The sequence below is a fragment of the Motacilla alba genome, chromosome Z, assembly GCF_015832195.1.
Source record: "Motacilla alba alba isolate MOTALB_02 chromosome Z, Motacilla_alba_V1.0_pri, whole genome shotgun sequence".
NCBI classification, from domain to species: Eukaryota; Metazoa; Chordata; class Aves; order Passeriformes; family Motacillidae; genus Motacilla; species Motacilla alba.
In genome coordinates this window covers 48,686,115-48,706,785 of record NC_052046.1, presented here as the reverse complement: position 1 = coordinate 48,706,785, position 20,671 = coordinate 48,686,115, and positions in this window count along the sequence as shown.

The following is a 20,671-nucleotide window of genomic DNA, read 5'->3' as shown; positions in this document are numbered from 1 at the left end:
CTTTTTCACTGGTGTATGAAAAATTTATCTTCCATGAGTGCTAATGAAACTCCACTTTCATGATACCTACCGTAGACAGCCCCTGGTATTTGGAACAGTTAATATGAAGCAGTCAAATTGCATGGTGTACTTGAGTTAAATCACAAGGTCTCGTGGTGATGGTGGTGCTGGAGTGTTGCAGGCTTGGCCTCAATGAGAAGGCACCCAGATCTGATCTGTGTCATACACAGCAGTCTGTAATGGACCTGTTGAAGAACACAGCTGAGCCCATAAACCAAGCTGGTGATTCCTATGTGATTACATATTTCAAAGGGGTAAAAAAATACTTTATGGCTGCTGTGTGAGAGAGGGGTGAGAGAAATGTGAGAAAAACATCCCTGCACACACCAAGGTCAGTGGAGAAGTAGGGGGAGGATGTGTTTCAGGTGCTGGAGCTGAGAATCCCCTGCCACCTGTGGCGCAGCCCACGGCATGGCAGCTGTGCCCCTGCAGCCCCTGGTGGTCCATGGGGATGCAGAGATGCACACACAGCCTGTGGAGGAGACCTGCAGTGGAACATGTGGAGACTGCGACTCTATGGAGAGAGTTTATGGTGGAGTTGGCTCTTGGCAGGATCTGTGGTCCTATGGAGAGACAAGCCTATGCTGGAGCAGGTTCGCTGGAAGGAGTTGCAGTCTATGGAAGACCCACATTGAAGCTGTCTGTTTCTGAAGGACTGCACCTCATGGAAGGGATCCATGGTGCTGGAGGAGTTTGTGAAGAACTGCAGTCCACAGAAAGAATCCATGTTGGAAAGGTTCATGAAGAACTTTTTTTCTATGGGAAGGACCAAATACTAGAACAGGTGAAGAGTGTGGGTAGGAAGACTCATCACGGTGTATGAACATACTCATGTCCTTTTTCCCCTACTGCTGCACTGCTTGGGGGTAAAAAGGTAGAAGAGTCAGAGGTGAAGCTGAACCAGATGGCAGGACAAAGAATGGAAGGAAGATATTTTTAGACTTATTTTTCATTATTCTTCTTGGTCTAATTGATAGTGAATTAAAATAATTTCCCTAGCTGAGTTTGTTCTGCCCAGAGTGATAATTGCTGAGTGGTCTCTCCATCCTTATCTTAACCATGACCTTTATGTTGCATTTTTTTTCCTCTTGTCCTGTTGACCAGGAACAGTGACCAGAGCAGCTTGACGAGCATGTGATGACCTCCCAAGTCAACTGACCACAGTCATTTTGTTGGTTGGCCTGACCTGGGAATTTTAAAGAATTCAAGGTAAGGACAGTAACTGGGAGAGTTAGCAGGCAAAATGTGGACCAAACTTTGCTAGAGAGCAGAATAAATGTGGGGAATATCTGGTATAATTCTAGTGAAGTGATGAGGGTTAGTGTATGTAAATTCAAGCAGGGCTTCTAGTAGGAAATGCAGCCTGAGGAGTACTAGTGGTTGCTCCTAAAGGACTAAACTGTTCATCAAGGACCCCACGCTGGAGGTGAGGAAAAGTGTGAAGAGGAAGGAGAAGCAGGGAGGAGCTGTTGTAGACTGAGTAGAATCCCCTTTCCCTATCCATCTGTATTACCCAGAACAGGGTCAACAGAAGAATTTGGAATGGAGGAATAAAGTTGAGACTAAGGTTGGAATAAAGGTGTTCTAGTTTTTCTCTTAGTTTTTCCACACTTTACTATATTTTAATTGGTAATTAATTTCCTCAGGTCAAGTCTGTTTTGCCTGTGACCGCTTTCCCTATCTTTTCCTCAACCATAAATATTTTAGTCTTGTTTTCTTCTCAAATTCTGTTGAGGAGGTGGAGGAATGGAGCATTTTTGTAAGCCGCTGAGAGCCCAGTCAGCTGAGGGAATTTAACCCACTATGAGTGGCATGACATCATCTTGTGGCTCCAACCTTACAAGTGACTTCCTTTCCCTGAAAAATATATAAGAACATTAGGCTGAATGAGAGGGAGAAATTCCTGAGAATCTGCCAACAGTCTAAGGATATCTTTTGGAAGTGGTTTCATATGTCGTATTCCACAATTATGATGTTATCCTGGTTTAGCTGCATAATCCAGTGTGGAGTAGACAGCATGAAACCACACTTAAGGCAGTGGTTCCATGTGGTCTGATAGTGCTGTGTCTGGAGAAGAGGAGAGTAAAAGGGTTGTGAACTGAAAGCAAGCAATGAATAGAGTTCTGCTGTCAGCCAACTTGACAGCTCAGACCTGGTTTAAAAAGGATGACCCTCATCTCCTGCTCCATGGGGACTGCTAGATAGAGCACGAGGTTAATAATCTCTAGGACTTCTAAGGATTCACTCAGAAAAATGAAGTACAGAAAACTACTTGGGAAGATGATGACATTATAGAAAAAAACGTGCTATAAACCAACGTCTTATACTAATGCTCCAGCTTTGAAATTGAACCCTGGGATATTCTCTCACCTGCAACTCTGGCCACAGAGACACATTTTGCAGTGTTAAAAAATATTCTTGAAATGTATTTCTGTGAGATGGAATTTCCTTCTAATTGCAGGAACTGAAAATGGGTTCTGGGAATCCATCTCATGATGAAAACATAATAATGACAGCTATCTTTTGTGTGTTTCCTTGGGAAAAAAGAAAAAAAAGAAGTTTTAACTACATTTATCATCTCATGGTGTTTTTAAATGCACTTATAAGGTGTTTCCTTTTAAGAGTGGGCTCTAGATCCTGAGTGAGAGATTTTTTTAATATTGAGAGGATGGGTATGAGCTCAGATACACCTTTCTTTGGAAATTTAAATTAAAAAAAATCTTTCAAAGAGCTGCATCTTCTTAAGGACAGTACAGGAAGTGAAATGCTCAGCTGTCTTTTGAGATTCAAATTTTCAAGTTTCCCTACTTGATTTGTCAGTAATCTGCTGTCCTCTTTTTAAGATTTTACATATCCAGATGAAAAGTAACTGATTTCATCTATAGTTTAAGTATTCAATACAAGCACAGCTTTCTGCCATTTCTTCCTACCTTTTCTCCTTTGGTTTCACACTGTATCTTATGAATACTATTATTTTCTCCCACACATTTCAGAAACAGCTTGCATAATTTTTGTGCATTCATCTCTGCTTTTATCTGGCTGCATTATTTTTGTTATCATTACAGCTGAATTTTCCTGAACTATTTTCTTGGACTGCATTTTCAGAAAGGCTCATGCTGTTAAATGGTATTGCATGGCAACCCACTTTACTCTAGTTCTGCCCCTAATTGCTGTGTCTCTGTCTGGTTAAGCTGTCTCCTAGAATTGCTCTAGGCAGACCCCATTGTTTTACATTCTCTGCATAATTTTATCGCCCATACTTGATTCAGTTTTGCTGTTTGGACTGAATATTCTTTGGAATTCTTCTTCCCTCACTCTGGAATTTCAATTTTATTCAGCTATGTTCCCAGACTTTCTCAATGAATTTATAAGTTATCTGAAATGTCAGCCAAAGCTGAATTTATCCAGACGTGATTTCTAGGTTGAGTGGTAGTTTGCCTCTTCCTTGTCAAATGTTATAATTAAAAATGAAACAAGACAAAATTCTTCTGAGAGAAGCTTTTTCACAGATTTAATATGCTGTCTAATACAATTCTTAAGCATTTTATGTGACTTATAGAAATTATACCATTTTACTTTGTACAGATATTGCCAGAGTTGAACACCATTGTCCTGTTCTCTGTATGAAGTCTATGCAAATGGTATCAGTCTTAATTGCAGATATGTTAGCTGCTATTACAGGTTCCTCATTTTGTCTCCTTGTAACAAGCCTGGTGTCCTTTATCTAACCTTTTCTATCTTAACATTTATTTCTTTAATCTTGTTTCTGTCTCCCGTTAATGAGAATATAATTGTCCCTTTAAAATGAATTGAGGTACTTAACAAATTGCAGCACTTCCTTGAAATTTTATGCAATGTACATTGTTGTGTATGCTTATGGAACAAGATATTGCTTCGTTTTGGGGTTTAGCTGTTGTTTTATTTTCTTTGATTTCTTCATGGTCAATAACTCTGAATTAATTTATGCTTAAAGTGCTATTCTCTGCCCATTGCAAAGAAGAGGAATGCACAAAATCATAGGGGAAATAAATCTCAGAGTACTGAGATCAACCACCCTTCATCCTCCTTGTATTCAGCTGTCTTGTCAGTAATCCCAGTGCAAACAAAACAAATTGATCTAAGTATCAGTAGTTACCTGGATAAACAATAACTTCACAGTATTTTTGTTCAAAAAATTAAGATCTATTCTCATTTTTAATACATGCCATAATTTGCGAGAGTAGAGACATAAAATAAGGAAATTAAATATGTGATTGCTCAGGAAGAAGTTTGTGAAGAAATTATACAACTTTGTAGATGACTGTTCTAGTGATGTAATCTAAACATTGTGTGGTTGTCAGTTTGGGTGTAAAAACCAATAAGGTAATTTTTTCCAAGATATAGGGGTTCCTCACTTCCATAGAAAGTACAATTAATGTTAATTACATTAACAGGAGTAAAAAGGTGCTCTTAGTAACAGGGATATTTTTATTCTGAGAAATTAGAAATAATGAATTTACATTATTAAGGATTAAATAAAGTAGCAATTTTTATACTTCTATATTTTTTATTCTATATAAAAAGACATTCATTCATTCACAATCCCATTTTGGTCTACCTGAAATGGAAAAAGGGAAAGGGGAGAATAAAATCCAAGATTTTTCAGTGCTATTACAATGGATGAGAAGGAAAAATTCACTTTAGTTGGTGTTTAAAATGCCTCAGAAATTGAATAATAATGTGAAACAATCTCAAACATTGAAAAAGAATTTTAAATCCTGTTATTTTGTCTGTCCTGCTTGAGATACCAAAATTGAATTTTAAAAATATAATTGAATTGTACTCTCCAAAAGCTGAAGTGCTGAATCATAACATTTTAAATTATGGTGACAATGTCCAACGTGAATGATGACAATTTGGTGTTGACACTACAAAGTCAAGTAATGAGGTAGGAAAGAACATATATTATTATGTTATTTACTTTTAAAAGCTTCTGTTTTAGAATAATGTCTTCTTTTACAAAGAGCAATTTTCTTTTGGGGGTTCCTTACAGCATATGATTCCTGAAACATGCTTTATCATATATTACTTAGACTTCTGCTTAAAGGAGAAATTACCTAATCAGTAAAGTATTTTATGAGTTTTTCTCTACACCTTTCATATTAAATTGAGTCAATCAATTTAAAATGTTTAATCATTTTTAAATTTATTTTTTTTTTAAATCTGTGGTTCAGAGTCTACAGTGTCACTGCATAAGAAGAGAAAGGAAGTGTCAGGTTTTGCAGAAGTGGGCAGTGAACTTAAATCATCCTCTTCCTTAAAAAATGTAGCTCTGGAAAAGTAAAGATAGTGTTTTTCACAAATGGCAACAGCTATGAAACAGTGTTCTCACCTAAAGTGTTTGAGAATGCAAATGAAAAATCATTAGAAAACAGTGATTAATATATCAAATTTGTTTTCTTTTGGTGATTCCTTTGTATTAATATTTCAGTCATAAGGGAAGAGGAAATCCTCTTACAGTATTTTCCCAGACAGAGTTCTACAGACATCTATTTCCTGTAGCAGGGATCCATTATCTAAAAAGAGGTTTTAGCACTAGAGTATTTATTAATTTATTGAAAACCCTTAGATGAAGTTCATTAGTTTCAGAGGGGCATTGTGACAAAATCTGTGGTATTTTAAAACACACATGTGTGAATTTATTTGGAGTTGCAATGTTTCAAAAAGATAATTAATCCTATTATGATATATCATTAGGATACAATTTCTCTGTAGTAAGTAATACAAATTGCTAAAACTATCTATTTTAAAGTTGCTAAAATGAAAAGAGCTTGCCTGAGGGTAAAAATCTGTGTGGTTTTTTTTAGTACTATCTAATTATTAATCTATGTATGAGTAACTCATTTCTAAAAATTAATGCAGGAGCTAATAGAAACTATCTATGCTACATTCTAAATAGGAAGATAATTAGATGGAATCTTGTCTCATGTATTTGCATAATATTGTTCTTTAACAATAATAGCTTTGGTCAGATATTTGCTGACTAATTATTCTAACAGATCATTCAAATAGTAATAAGTACATTTTACCAACAATGGTATCTTTGGAACCAAATTCCTTTACATGGGGAGGTTTTCATAATTTAGGAATAGTTCTGTTCATAGTGGTGCTATTTGCATCTTTCTGATGAGGAACTACAAATATAATCCTTTTAAAATGTTAATTTAATTAAGAAATAATCTGTTACTGACACGGAAGAACTCACCAAGGAAACAGGGCAGTGTATTTCTTAGGGGACAGCAGTGTAGCCCTAAATGTGTTCAATTTCTGCTGCTTTCTAGGTATTAATGATTAGTGGCATAAGCCCTATTTTCACCCCACACCAGAGTGTCATCACATACAAAGCTTAAATGAACCAAATTCTGTATCCAAGGAGAATGATGCCTCTGGTTTTTTATTACTTTATTAAAATATATATTCTGACCTTCTTTTTATTTCTTCCCTTCACCCATCACCCCAGAAAAAGATATAAACGTAGAAACTACTTCTATAAATGTAGATACTACTATTTTGTAGCCCAGTAGATGGCTAACTTTATTTTCCTAGGACTCAAGTTTTCCCTGGATGTGATTTCTTTCTTTTTTTTTTCTTTTTTCAGCCAGGCATCACTGATACTAGCTGAAGTAGCAAGTTCAAAGTACACTGTAATTGCACTTGTTATATTGAGAGGCCATCTTAGGAGTCAGGAAGAAAGGAGAAGCCTGTGGTGTTGTTGCTGAATCTTTCTCCCTTTCTGACAACCTCTGGCCACAATGTCAGAGATTTTCCTGATTCATCCTGCCAGTTAATGAAGACTTTCCTGTCTTTCAGTATCAGTTACTGGGGAAGGTAGAATGGACTGGGGAAAGTTGCTAGAGTCAGGGGAATTTTTATTACCGGACTTTGATCTAGAGAAGCAAACTCATAGTGAGGAAGGCTCCCAAGGAAAATTTTAGACCAAGTCACAGAATGGTTGAGGCAGACCTTTGGATATCACGTTGTCCAAATGCTCTGCAGAAGCAGGTTTACCTACACCAGGTTGCTAGGGATCAGATCCAAGTGGGTTTTGAAAATATCCAAAGAAAACAACTCTGCAACCTCTCTGAACAACTTATTCCAGTACTCTGTTAACTTCAAAGTGAAGAAGATTTTCCTCATATTTAGATGGAGCTTCCTTTCAGTTTGTGATCATCTCTGGTTCTGTGGCTGGGCACTACTGAAAAGTCTGGTCCCATCTTATCTTCTTGAAACCCTTGAGTTTTATGTATGTATTACAATCATAAAATATTAGAATTTTTGAGGTTGGAAAAGGCTTTTATGATCCTGGAGCCAAATTACTAACCAAGCACTGCCAAACAGACCACTAAACCATGTCCCTGTTGCCACATCTACATGATTTTTTGACACCTCCAGGCATGTTGATTCCACTTCCATGGGCAGCCTGTTGCAGTGCTTGACAATCATTTAGGTGAAGAAATACTTCCTAATGTGCAGTCTATGCCTTCCTGGTGCAACTTGAGGCCATTTCTTCTCATCTGCCATTGTTTACAGAGAAGACTGTCCCCATTCTGTAGTGTCTGGCTACACTCTCAGGTGGTGGTGAAGAGTGACAAGGTCACCTCTGACCCTCTTTTTCTCCAGGATAAACACCCCCAGCTGCCTCAGCTGCTTCTCACAAGACTTGTGCTCTAGACCCTTCAGCAGCTCCATTGTCCTTCTCTGGACTCTCAGCATCCTGATCTTTCTTGCTGTGAGGGTCCCAAAACTTAACAAAGGATTCCAAGTGTGGCTTCACCAGTGCAAATTTCAGGGGGAAAGTCACTGCCCTGGTCCTGCTAGTCACATTGTTTCTGATACAAGCTGGGATGCCACTGGCCTCCTTGGCCACCTGGATACAGCTGGATACAGCTGGCTCATCTTCAGCCACTATTGACCAGCACCCCTAGGTCCTTTTCTGCTGTCAGCTTTTCAACATCTCTGTCCTCAGACTGCAGCAGTACCTGGGGCTGTTGTGACCCAAGGGCAAGACCCTGTACTTCACCTCTTGGAACCTTGGCTCATTGATCCAGCTCATCCATATCCTTTTGTGGAGCTTTCTGGTCCTCCAGCAGACCAACATTCCCACCCAGCTTGGTGTCATTTGCAGACTTTCTGAGAGGGCACTTGATAAAAATACAAAGCAGAGCTGGTCTCAATACTAAGCTCTGGGAAACCCCACTAGACCACCACCAACTAGACGCAGATCTATTCATCAACGCTTTCTGGGCCCGGCCATCCAGACAGATTTTTTACTTAGTGAAAGGTGTACCAGTCCAAGCCATGAGCAGACAGCATCTGACGGACAATGCTGTAGAAAATGATGTAAATGATTTAGCTAAAATCTATGAACAACATCCACACCCCTTTCCTCATCAGCTATGTACGTCAACTTTTCATAGAAAGAGATCAGGTTGGCCAGGTTGGTCAGAAACCAATGTTGTCTGGGTCTGATCCCCAGGGTCTCCTGCACGTGCCACTAAAGATGATCTGGTCCATGACCTACCTCAGCACAGAAAGCAGGCTGACAAGCCTGTAGCTCCTTCTGTGCGGAGCTCTGTCCAATAGCTCAGCCCCCAAGCTGTATTAGTACATGGGGCAATTTCTTCCTACGTCCATGACCCTACATTTGACTTTATAGAACTTCATTAGGTTCCCAACTCTTGAGCCTGTTCAGGTCTCAATGAATGACAGCACCAGATTTCTGGTGTATCAATCAGTCCTCCACAGAAGCAAGGAAGGTATGGAAATGAAGTATAATTAGGAATGAGCACCATGAGGGTGTTATGACCTATGTGATTCACAGGCACTGTAAATTGCACAAGAGTGACATGGCCATGGAGTGGCAGTGGATCAGGGACCACAGTGGTTCTTCTGAGGGGCATGAGTAATGTGTACTAGTAGTGTTATGCAGACACGGGTTTTTTTTTATCTGTAGAACTTCTGATAAATATGCAATATGCAGTTTGATGGTCATATAAATAGGAGATTTTGTTATTTGTCTTGTAGGATCAGAAAGGCTTGTTATTCCAAACATAGGTTGTTTTTTTTTTGTTTGTTTGTTTGGGTTTTTTTTGTTGTTTTTTAATTTGAAAGGAAAATCAAGAGGATTTCTTGCTTTGGATTACATATTTTCCTTGCTGTGTGGCCTAATTGTAATGTATATTTGCTTTAATGCATAATTTTTCTGGTTGTTATTAATTTTTTACCATTTCCTTAAGGGGCAGGAATGGCTTTCTTGTAGACATTAACAACTTTTTTTCTCAAGTAGATCGACAAACAAAGCAGAAGAATTTTTTAAAAAATGTGTTTAGGAGAGAGGATCATAACTTCAGAATAGTAACAGAGAAAGGCTGAATCCCATGTTAGTTATAAGAACTTCAAGCAGAATGCTGAATAGATACCTCTATTTCAGGTCATCTGGCTCCTGGGTCAGTGCAGCAATTTACTGCTTCTTCCTCTGACGGGGAGGCAGATTTTGGCTTGGATTTTTCCAGCTATAGCATCTGTACTCTCTTCTCTGCTAGTTTTTTATTGTAGCAGCTAATTTCTATTTTCTTTGATTACCTTTCACTCTAAAGGATCTTGTAATGTTGCAGTTTAGATTTAGTGCTGCTCTCTGGAAAGAATTCAACAACCTTTAGGCTTTAAACTGTGATGGAAAACACCATTACTGAATGATTTAAAATCAATGAAATATACTGCAGAGCTTTAACTTGTGCAGTACAAACAACAGGTTATATAAGAAGTCTCTGTAATATTAACTTTGCAATAAATTAATGACTGGGAAATGTGTATCATTAAGGTATATCTAATCAGTTGGTCAACATATTTTAATACAGGTACCCAAATAAACATTTCTAGAGCTTTGAAAAATAGTATTTTTTCATTGTTGGATGATTGTTGATAAACTGTAACCACAAAGGAACATTTTCATTCCAAATCATCAATATGTAGCAAAAACTATTCCATATGAGTTTCTTTCAGACTTGTTGCATTTTTACTTCCACCAGTGAAAGGAAATTTTAGTAAGTTGGTGTAGTTATTGTATTTTTAGGGTGACACCAAGGAATAAAGTTTTAAAAGATTTTTGTTCTGATGATCAGCAACACATTGATCTGTGAACATAAGTCCAGAGGACATCAACAATGCTTAGGGATCTAAATCTCTAAAACAGAAGAAAAGAATGAATTAATTGAAGATTTTCAGCTTGCAACAGAAGCAATTGAAAAAAAAAAAAAAACCCAAAAAAAAAAAAAAAAAACAAACCCTGATAACAGTCTTAAAGCTTATAAAAGCATGCTTCTAAGAGAGAGGAGGTAATCTGTTCTCCATGTCCAGTCTAGATAAGACAAGAAGTAATTGGCTTAACTTCCAGGAAGGGAGATTTAGGTTAGACATTAGGAAAAATGTTCTAATAGAAAGGACTGGTAAGCATTGCAATAGTTTACCTGTGGATGCTATTGAATGTTCATTCCTGAATGGTTTTTAGGTGGAGATATTCTGTCATGAATGATACTGGTATTTTACTGTCCTTGTCTTGTGCTGAGACCACAGGCTAAATGACCTTTCAGGGTTCTTTTCTGTTCTTTGACTTTAATACTTCAACTGCCATAAGCTTCTGGCTGAGCTGAAAGCAGTTTTATCAGAAAGAATCCCTATCATAATTAGAGCTTTCCTTGATCCAATCTAAATCTGCATCTTGAAGTAGAAGAAGGATTAGAGGAACAGAGCAACGGTAAGTACCAAGTGACTGGACAGTATATCAGGCTAAAAGACTTTGTGGGTGAGCAAAATGAGTTACAGGGTAGGGCACAAATAGGTAGGTATATTACTAACTGTAAAGAAAATATCACATGCTTTTGGAGAAATTTTATTATTTTCGTGACAGTAGTGGATGGCTCTGAGGGGAGTTTAATGCTACATTCACTTGTGACTTTCAGTTTAGAATAACATAAACAACAATAATGCAAATTTTCTTAAAGCTGGTTACTCCTAAGGAATTTGCTTTAATATTCTACTCTCCTTCTCTGTTCCCAGTTATCAGTTCTGAGATTGCTATGTTTCAAGAAAACAGAAGCTGAGAAAGACAGTGAGGCAAAATGCTTTTTGGCAAGACATTTAGCCTGACAGTTTTGGTCCTGAAGGGATTTGTTTAAAAAAAAAAATCATTTTTTGAATCACCGCTTTGCCATATATAAGGATGACACTTTCTATGCACTAATTGCAAACCAACTTTGCAGCGCTGTATCTGCTAATAGCACGGCAGCTCTAGCTCGTTCTGCTTCTCCAGGGCTTTGCTGCTAATACTCAAACTCTGCAAGCATTAACCAGTTTATGTCAACATGGTGCACAGAGTTAAACAACTGCTGAGAGCTAGAATTGCAGTAGAGTCAAGCAGTATGCCATGTACTACTGTAACACTAACAGCTAGATTTCCTATCAGACCTCTGTAGTGAGACCACAGCTCATTTCAATTTTATTATGAAACATTTCAGTTTTCTAGACTTCCAGTGGTGGCATCATGTGCATATATTTTGAAGTTAAATAGTTCCTGTTAATTTTGTTTTCCTCATCTGCATAATGTATGGACATTAAGGAGGAAAAAGGAATGGAAATGCAAATATCAACACTAAAGAGGTAAAATTACACAGGATTCAAACATTCACTGAATTCTTCAAACAGTCCTGGTTTCTAGTGAGATGTATGGTAGCTGAGGTGGAAGAGGGTACAGAAATTAGAAATTGAGAAAAAAAATGGTCTTCAGGCATACTGTATGAGTGGGTAAATACCATGAGACTGGCAAATCCTTACAGAAGTACAACCTCATGTAAGTTTAACAAGACTTAGAAAACCTCTGCATTGGAACACACATTTCAATATATTTGTATATTAGGTAGAATGATTTTATGTTTTGTGTTCTACAGTAGACTTATTGTCAGGGGTAAGGAGGGTGGTGACTTTCTTTCTTTCTTTCTTTCTTTCTTTCTTTCTTTCTTTCTTTCTTTCTTTCTTTCTTTCTTTCTTTCTTTCTTTCTTTCTTTCTTTCTTTCTTTCTTTCTTTCTTTCTTTCTTTCTTTCTTTCTTTCTTTCTTTCTTTCTTTCTTTCTTTCTTTCTTTCTTTCTTTCTTTCTTTCTTTCTTTCTTTCTTTCTTTCTTTCTTTCTTTCTTTCTTTCTTTCTTTCTTTCTTTCTTTCTTTCTTTCTTTCTTTCTTTCTTTCTTTCCTTCCTTCTTCCCTCCCTCCCTCCCTTCCTTCCTTCCTTCCTTCCTTCCTTCCTTCCTTCCTTCCTTCCTTCCTTCCGACACTTCCGACACTTCCGACACTTCCGACACTTCCTTCCGACACTTCCTTCCTTCCTTTCCATTCTCTCTTTTTCTCTCAAAATTTAAAACTACCGCTTTACGTTTCTTGAAGGACTCACATACTACTGTCCTGCTTCAAGGGTAGAACTCACTTCTTTTTTGGTACAGATTAACCTGAGATGCAACTGCTGTTACTTAATGTACTTTATACTGTTTTTCTAAACTGTCTTTTTAATTGAAAATCATAATGGAAAACAACAGGAAATGAAGGCCATGAAATTCTCATTTCTACATAAACTGAGGATATAAGGAAGGGAGAATATTGTATTTAAATGTATACATCTTAAACATCAATAGAGAATGATAATTTTTTCCAATTCCCCCCAAAAAGAAACAAGAAAATTATTTTTTATTACTGCTCTTTTAAGAGCAGTAAGTCAGTAGCACAAACAAAACTGTAAGAATTGTTTTACTAAGCAATGAAGATGACTGCAGACTCTGATGGAATAATAACATTGCAGTAGATATAGGACTATACTTAAAATTTGTTTCTACAAATTCTTTAAAACCAAAAAATTAATCAGTATGTGTTGTACAATCAGAACTAGTTATTTTCATTTTTTCATATATATCCATTATTCTTATTGCCTTCAATGTGTTTTATTATTACCCTCCAGTCAGCTTCAGTGTTTAGCTAATAGAACAGCTATGATGGGTAGAACTGGTATTTTAAGTATTAAAGAGACTTCCTTATTGATCAATGTTTATATCAGTAAGATGTTCTTTCTACATTTGGGCTGTGTGCCTCTTAGAAGTTTCCTTTCACATAAACACTTACTTTGGTTCAGGACAATAAAAGTACTATAGCTTTTGAGTCTTCACTTATTACCACTCTTGCTTAGTTGATATTTTTGTTGAGCTTTTGTTTGTCCCCTAATTGCTGATCTTGTTTACTGCTTCTGCCTAATACTTGATGAAGCATGAGCTGCTTCAAGGTTGCTCAAAAAAGACAAAAGAAGAAATCCAAATATTTATATCTCATGATAGGTATTAAGGCTTTCTGCCTTTTCAGTATTAGGCTTCTAACTCTTGAGCGCCAAACAGTATGCTACAGGACAAAGTGCTCGGTCTGCAGGACAGTTGCTTGATGAGTTACAGAATCACTAAGTAAGGCTGGAAGGCACCACAGTGGGTCATCTGGTCCAATCCCACAATCCAGCAAGGTCATCCTCGATCACAATTCACAGGATTGCATCCAGGTGATTTTTGAACATCTCCAGTAAGGGATACCCCAGCAACCTCTCTGGGCAAGCTGTGCCATGCACAGTCACCTGCACAGTAAAGAAATTCTTCCTCATGCTCAGGTGGAACTTCTGTTCATCTGTTTGTGCCTGTTGCCTCTTGTCCTATTTCTTGGCACCACCAAGCAGAGCCTGGACCCACCCTTTTGACACCTCTCCTTTCAGATCAGGGCATTGATGAGATCTCCTCAGCTGTCTTTTCTCAAGGCTGAACAAGCCCAGCTCCTTCAGCCTTTCTTGTTAGACAGAAATTACTTAATCACCTTTGTGTCTCTCTTCTGGGCTCGCTCCAGAAGGTCCATGTCCCTCTTGTACTGTGAACCCCAGAACTGGACACAGCACCCCAGAACCAGGCTTCTCAACCTGCTCGCAATACTTTTCCTAATTCATTCCAAGATACCGTTGGCCTTCCTGGCCACAAGGGCAAACTGCTGGCTCATGGACACACAATTGAGGGACTCGAACAAGGAGTTCTCTAATGTCCCCTCAAAGCCAAACTACTTTATGATTCTACAATTTATTTCCCAATGTCAACATAGTGAAAAATTCAAAATTTATAATGGTTTTATAGAGAAAATTATAAATTACTTTTTTTAGTTGAAACAAATAAATAAATTTATCGGTTAATTAGGTTTACTAGGTTAATACCCAAATTGCTGTATAATTAAAAACAAAAAGGAAGATGTAATTTTGATCTTTTTTTATTTTTCTTGCAATGCTTCATACAGCTAACTGGGGAAGTGTCTAAACTTTCCACAAACTCCCACACTTATGGACCATGTATTCAATTGATCTACTGTGATTTGTACATTTAAGCATAGAAGAATTATTGTGTAGGATTGAAGCCTAGGCTATTATTACCTGATTTAAAGAAAATGGATGCTTTGTTCTGTGATTTGAGAGGTAATTTGAAATGTGCCAAACAAATAATTCTTCCAAATAAAAATGTGTTTCTTAAGTTTTAAGACCTGGAAGATAAGATATATGATTATCTTATTTGTTCAGATGAAATTATACAATTATGGATTGTGTTGGCCTCTGTGTCTCATGAGAGATAGCAAAATACTTCTTTATATGAGGAAACTTATTACAAAATGGTTTTACTCCTCAGCTGTACAATATACTACACATGTTTTATATTAACATGTAGTAACAGAAATCCATTTAACACAATCATGGCTAGTTTTTTTATGCTTTTGACTAAGATTTTAGTCAAAATCTTAGTCAAAAGCTGAATACAGACAACACTGCCCACAGTAATGATTGCTGTTTCTATTTAATTTATTTTCTGAAAATATATTCCTGCGCAAACAATAGATTCCCAAAGTGCAAACAATATCTACAGCTGAACACACGATCTAACCACACTGGGAATTTCTTATCCCTCTATTTCTGCAGAATATGTCAGAAATTTAATTCAAGTATGACCAAGAACTCGTATGTGTGTCTTGATTATCTTTCTTTATAAATCATTAAACATTCATAATTATTATTCAATTTCCTAATAATTTATTGATTATAATATATAATTTTAATATTACTTACTTTTAATGAAATTTTCTCCATTGGCATACATCTCTGAACAAAAATAAGGCTAAATAATTAACTAAATGTGTGGCAAATAATAAATAATACATATTAAGGTAAGGCCTGCTTTGTTATATATTTTAAATATCTCTTATTAAAAAATTTTAGTCTCAATTGAGGTCCCTCCCTACTCTTGTCTTTTTACAGAGAAGGTTGTTATGTATAATAATTACAGTCTACCCTGGGAATTCAGAAATCTACAAAACTAATTTTTATGTCTTCTCTTGTTGATACCTCAGAAAATTCATAAGGAAACAGAGGTGAAATGCATTTAAGTAATTCCTATATATTTTTCAGTGAAATCCTCTGTGCCTTATTTTAAGGTCTACCATATAAAGGCAATTCCACAATATATCTGTGTATCTTAGAACAGAATTTGTCTAGGTAGTCACTGGTAATTTTCTGGTTTCCTTGGGGTTTTTGGCCCTTTTTGTTGTTGTTTATTTTAATTGTTTCTCCCCAAGCTCTAATAGATCTACTGGTTTTTTTTTAATAGATGGTACAATGCACATGCTAAGTGATGCATTACAGGAAAACAACCTTAAATACATCAGCAGTAGGTGAAAGGAGATATGAAAAAAACCGTTAGTAACTGACACAACATCCCTAGAACCCAAAATTAAGCCCTACTATGTGACATGTGTGAAAGGAATGTGGCATAATTTCTAGGAAATATTAACAAAATTGCTATACTTTTGAGAAAATATTGCAGTTTCAGGGTGGCAGCAGTGAAAATTTCACCTGAACTTCCATCCTAATTATTAAAAACTGGTGAAAAGCAGATAGTACCACAGTATTCAATCTGGCCAAAATATTAAGTCTCCAGTGCTGGCTCTGCAATCAGACTGCAGCCTCCAGTCTTTAGAGAAATTGGGTAGGGACTTTATTGCACTAGCTTGTTAATTCTGGAAACCTTCACAGAGTGAACACTGAAGTGTAAGAACTACAGCTAGAGTTTTGTTAAGTTAATGAAGGCAAAATTTAACTTTACATTAGGAAATCCATACCCAGTTCAAAATCTATGAAACTGTTCCTCTGCATGAGAAGCTAGGTTTATCCAATGGAGAATGGAACCATTCCTGTTCCTGGAGAATTGATTTCTCTGAAGCGTTTTTTTTTTTTTTTTTTCTTTCCTGTGCTCCATTTAAGGAATGTGTAGTTTACTTGAAGACAGCTACTTAGTTCTCTGAGTCTGGTCTGTCAAGCATGATGATTTTCACTGATAGAGAAACCAGTGTCTTATTTTTCTTTTTCCTGCCCGCATGGCTTCTTCATAAGTGCACATTCTGCATTTATTCTTTTTTTCAGTCTTTGATTCCTGATTTAATAATTTCACCTGACCTTTTGCAATAAAGGCAACGTACAACTTCTAACAACTTGGTTGTCATTATTAATATATACAGCCTTTCCTTCTTTTTGTATTCTTAATCCAAATAATTTTCTTTCCCTCCAGCATAAAACACAGGAAGCTGAGAGCTATTTTTCAAAAAATTGAGGTATTTCTGGATTTTTGTGTTATCTGAGATTTAACTGTAATTTGTAAGAAACAGAAGCTTTGTACAAATGTTTATTTAAAGAAACATGTGTTAGCTCTTCCATAAGGTTAAGACAAGTTTTATATATCCATTAATTTACTTAGAGTACATTCTAAACTACTGGTAGGACAAAAGTAAGCCATAATTATTATGCTGTTTTATTGATTTCTTTTTAATGTTAAATATTTTGCTGTTTTATTTTTGAGGTAACCACTTGTGGCAGGCAAAACTTTAAATGATTTTTGACATTTCAAGGGAAAGCAGTGACCTGTATTGTTTATTATTTGATTATTCAGAGTTGGCTGGTAATGCCAAGTATATCTAGGTAGAAACAGCATCAGCCTTTGCATCTACTTGAAGATTAAAAATCTATGATCTATTAATTATTTCCTCAAGTAATTCTGTGAACATATAAGAAAGATGCTCTCCCAAATGGAATAATACCTCCAGATGTCCAGGACTTTTCAGTGAGACATATAATTAAGAAATGAAAAATCTGTAACTTCAAAATGTAATCCATAATGCATAATCAGCATTAATAAAATTATTTTTATGGACTTCCATGTGAGTTAGTGATTCTAAGACTGAGAAAAAAAGAATAGAGCTAGAAAAAAGAGACTAAATTTTAAAGTATAGAAATAAATTTTTTATTCTTCTCCAGAAGTTATACTGACATAATATTTTTTAAAGATTATGGAACTAAAATTAATAAATTTTTTTCAAAGGAACAGTCTTTTCTAAGACTATTGTTTAGTTATGTACTTGCATTTAGAAAAGTGATGAACCAAATTATGATTAGTTAAATCAGTAAGAACATCTTATTGATCAACAATAGTGATAAGCAATTTTTAAAACTACATTTTTCATAGCTTTATATGCCAAGTTTTAATTCAGGGATTCACAAGGATATATGTATTTGACCAGGCAGTGAATATTAAAAATAAAATTGTCAGTACACCTGGTAATTTATTCCCAGGAAGTTCTTAGGTAGGTATAAGAGTAGATTCTTCTTTATGAATGTGCAATTGCACACTTCAGGAAGACTTATGTAAATAAGCAGAATATTGCAATCTTTTGAAATCGGAAAATAATTAATAAAAATAAAAAATGTTAAGTGTTTAAAGAAAAAAGTAGGAAATAATAGTGAAGGGGGATATATTTCATTTATAATCTATATTTATATTTATATATTAATTACTGTATAATTTGAATTATGTATGTGTACTTTTTTTCTAGTTCAGAAATCACAAAATGAAAATTAGGTGCTATTTACATAAAACTGACATTTTCATTGTGTGAAATTAAACACCAGGCTACAGAAATTTTTAGTATTTAGAAAATTAAAATGACCTATTGAATCTAGACTAAGGTCCAGAAGTTTTTCATTGTGCTTTTTGTTGCTGCGGTGTACTTTGAGTTTATGATGTGAATGTTCTAAACTAAAAGTGAATGTGAAACCTAATGGCTAACCAAAGATGTGATCGTAAAAATTATACCTCAAGTTATTAACTATCATTTTGGCCTTGGTGATTTTAGTTTTATTTTCTAATTCAGATCGGCACATTTATTAAAGAAGTAATAAATGAATGACTGGTTTGGTGTCTCAACCCAAAGCACTGCAATCAATTCAGACCTTAAAATGAATATTTAAAAACTTGAGAAGTTTTTTGGGTATGCAGTCTGAATGGTATGTATTTGGCTATGAATGGTTATACCAACTTTTCAATATCTTCTCTTAAAAATCACATATATTGAATGTGTGAAATTTGAACCATAATCAATTTTTGTCTTCTCTACTAATTATGCTCAAATTTCCTTTGTAAAAGAAGAGTCTATAAATATATGTTATTATTTCACCAAGCTTCTTTTTTAAAAAAATAATTTTAACTTTTTTTCTATTACCAGCTTCAATTTCAACTTTTCTGCAAATACCAAGATGATGATGATGATGGTGATTCAAAGGCTTGGTTTAAAAGACAGAGAAAGTCCTGGCAAGCAAGAAAAATAAGAGTTTGTAACGTCATAAGTGCTACAGATTTTAAATACAATTAAAAAGTTAGAAAAGATTGAACCAAATTTCTCTGAAGATTTGTTTGAGAGTTCCCTGAGGACCTGCTGAGAAATGTTAATCTGATCAAGTTTCTAAAAGAAGAAACAGAACTGTATGTGTCTTACAAAAGTTGCAGTCAGCTTACCATACAGTGAAGCTTCTCGAAAATACAATTGAAACAAAGGAAAGTTATGAGGATAATTAATGTCAATCCTATTCGGCTAGTTTTTCAGCCAAACTCCAGATTTTAACATTTCATTTAACATTTCATTTTTCTCTTTTAGAATGTTTTACTTAAAGACTGTGTTGGAAAAGAACACAGTAAGTTTCAGCTTAGATATTACTGTTTGCAGATTTTAATTTTTTTTGCAAATAATTGTTAGTGGAACATAATATAAGACCTAGGTGAGTTCATAGGTCCGGGCTGATGGACATTACATTGTGTGAAGATTTTTCTGTTGACACAAACTCAAAATATAGAATCAAACTCGTGAGAGCAGAGGGTTAAAAAAAATAAAAAGGAGGGAATATTTTTGAGAGGCTTTATTGTCAGAAAGATCAATTAAAAACTTAATTTCTATACCTAACAAGGGATATAATAAAATTTAAAGTAATTTCTTAAAAGTATATAAAAGGAAAAGCTAAAAGGTTTTAATCATAAACAAAATAAATGTATATACTTAGATTTTCACAGAAATAGAATTAGAAGAGACATTAGAAACAGAGACAGTTGTCTGAAATGAAAATAGCTGTAGAACCTTATCTAACATGTTCAAAACCCAGCAGCTAGAAGACCAGATATAAAAAAACCCTCAATAATGATAGGTGCTCCCAATAGTGAACTCTACCCTTGTAAAGGTCAGTGGCAATGCTAGAGTCACAGTTTGATGATATCTGATGAAAATGCACATAAATTTATTTCAGCAGTTTTCTTTTTTGGTAAATAAAGGTTTTTACCTGAAAAATATACATTTTTCTTGCTCTCCAAAGTTTAGGTGTACCTCTTCAGTGATATAATTTCATTGTCTTTGAAGATATGCACACACTTTTAGGCAATAGAAACTCCTTTTAAAAAATACTGCTTTCTTTTTTGTTGTTGTTGTTTTTCCTCATTTTGTTAATTTAATATGTCATCCAGCCCTTTAATCACTTGGTGTTCCTTTATTTTGTCACATCTTCTTTTATTTGTTTCCTTTGTTTATTTTCTTATGTTTCTTTGAATCTATTTTTCTTTTAATTAATTCTTCTTCACCAATTTATCGTTATTGTGAGAGAGAAAAAGGAGTGAAGGAATGCAGAGAACAAACACACCCAGCTGTTTTCTCACATTTATTCTTTTCTTCATTGTGTTTCTCATTGGTTTTAAGATTATCCTAATATCTCCTTTTGTTTGTTCCTTATCTTTTTTTTCTTTTCCCTTCCTTTTCCTCAGCAGCTCTGATATTTGCTCTGGTGGTGTACGGTATGAAATGTGTTGCTTTCACTTTGACCTTGTCAATTTCAAGCTGCACAATGGAATTCCTTTTATGTTAGGCAGACAAAAACTGATGTATGGGACAAGTAAAGGAGGATATTGAACAACTTACATTGTTTCTGTAAGCTCCATAAAAGTTTTCTGAAGATATTTAGCTACCTTTGCTATAGTTTTTGTTTGCTTGCTTGTTTTGAGAAACAGAAGTATTAGTGATCCGATTCTTCTATAAGAAGCTTATAGTGGAAAAACAAAGCTAAAAACGGCAGTTCATGAACAAGCCTTCTAGAAAGAGACCTTCCCTTGGCC